Source organism: Schistocerca nitens, chromosome 7, assembly GCF_023898315.1.
Source record: "Schistocerca nitens isolate TAMUIC-IGC-003100 chromosome 7, iqSchNite1.1, whole genome shotgun sequence".
Classification (NCBI taxonomy): domain Eukaryota; kingdom Metazoa; phylum Arthropoda; class Insecta; order Orthoptera; family Acrididae; genus Schistocerca; species Schistocerca nitens.
In genome coordinates this window covers 215,092,808-215,094,804 of record NC_064620.1, presented here as the reverse complement: position 1 = coordinate 215,094,804, position 1,997 = coordinate 215,092,808, and the positions used below count along the sequence as shown (strand labels likewise).

At 48.7% G+C, this 1,997-nt stretch overlaps 1 pseudogene; it reads right to left on the bottom strand.

Annotated features, from left to right (window-relative positions):
• Nucleotides 1-476: 476 nt before the first annotated feature.
• On the bottom strand, nucleotides 477-594 carry LOC126197090 (5S ribosomal RNA; annotated as a pseudogene).
• Nucleotides 595-1,997: the final 1,403 nt, after the last annotated feature.

Sequence of the window (1,997 nt, the reverse complement as noted above, 5' to 3'; positions counted from 1 at the left end):
TGACGTCCGACCTGGTCTCACAAATATTCTATGGAGGACAAATCTGGGGACCCTGCTGGCCAAAGGGATACCTCAGCATTAGCCAGATAGTTCATAGACACACTTCCCACGCTCGGACGAGCATTGTCCTGCTCAAAAATGGCACCAAAATACTGTCACATGGGAGGCAACACATGAAGAATCAGGATGTCCGTGACGTCACGTTGCTTCGTCAAAAATTCCCTAAGTCACTACCAACCGCGACCTGAAGTCATTAAACTAAACTAAACTCCTCCCGAATAGGTCATGAAGGCCCAACGGTACCGACCGGCCACCGTGTCATCCTCAGCCCACAGGCGTCACTGGATGTGGATATGGAGGGGTATGAGGTCAGCACACAGCTCTCCCGGCCGTATGTCAGTTTCCGAGACCGGAGCCGCTACATCTCAATCAAGTAGCTCCTCAGTTTGCCTCACAAGGGCTGAGTGCACCCTGCTTGCCAACAGCGCTCGACAGACCGGATGGTCACCCATCCAAGTGCCAGCCCAGCCCGACAGCGCTTAACTTCGGTGATCGGACTGGAACCAGTGTTACCACTGCGGCAAGGCCGTTGACTGAACTGAAGTCACACGTATTAAAAAAGTGAGAACTCTCGCCAGGTCGGCGCCATACTGACCGAGGATGGTCAACCGGGGTAGGTCAGAAATGCGATTCCTCGTTGAACCCAATGCGACTCCTTTTATCAGCAGTCCATGCTTCCTGTACACTGTACCACTCCAGACTCAGCCATCTGTGATATGGTGTTAACAGCAGACACCACCTGCTGCTAGTCTCTGTACAATAGAACAGGATGGAACAGAGTGTTCTTGGTACACAACACAGCGACCCTTCCCTATAGCGATCAGATAAGGTCGATGGGAACCCTGACGATGAGTATGTTGGCCTCACATTACCATGCAGTCCAGCTTCGGGGCACTGACAGATCGGAATAACACACAATCTGGCTGTTGCACGTTTCGACCAGCTGACCGTGTGGTGACTCACAATGAGCCCCCTATCACACACTGTCAGGTGCTGGAGACGCTGTCTTCAAACGAGCACGAGGCATCTTCGTTCGCTTCTTACTGACCGCTTAACATCTGGAATTTTCCTTTAAAAATTATTTACGTTTGCTTTTGAACTCGTACTGGCTTGGTTAGTTGGCTGTAACTTGTGCAGCTGTTTAGCTTTGCGTGGCTTTGTGCGTTTCCAGCTGCGAGAGAAATCAAAGATATCTGCCTGCGAGAATACAAGATGAATTTGGCCCTGTAAGCGCTGTCGGGCGTGGTCGGCACTTGGATGGGTGACCATCCAGGCTGCTATGCGCTGTTGCCATTTTTCGGGGTGCACTCAGCCTCGTGATGCCAATTAAGGTGCTACTCGACCGAATAGTAGCGGCTTCGGTCAAGAATACCATCATAACGACCGGGAGAGCGGTGTGCTGACCCCACGCCCCTCCTATCCGCATCCTCCACGGAGGATGACACGGCGGTCGGATGGCATGAAGACGGAGTGAGTGCTTTATTAGTTTTCCAAAAACTAGGGAGCTGATTAAATCCTGAACTTTACTATTAATCTGTCTAATTAAACAAAGTGGTCCCTGTGTGTTAATCATCTGCCTAATAACGCTACCCATGAAATGGTCCCTGTGCGCTGACAATTTTCATAGCAGTCTGATCCTGAAATGAAAATATCTTTCCTCGTAATGTCATTGCTTGGAAACGTGGTGCTTGGTGCTCTCTGTGCACCAGCTGCAAATTTCTAACTACAGTTGCTGAGAGCTTAGCAATGCTCCAGACAACAAGTAAACTATTTTAAACACATCACTGAGTGAGAGACTCTTTAAATAAAAATGACTTTGATCGAGGATGTGGAAAATGTTCTTGGGCGAAATATTTCTTTAACACAGTGTTTTTAAATTATCTGATATACAGGGTGTCCATAAAGTCCCTCTACAACTTCAAACTTTTATTACAAAG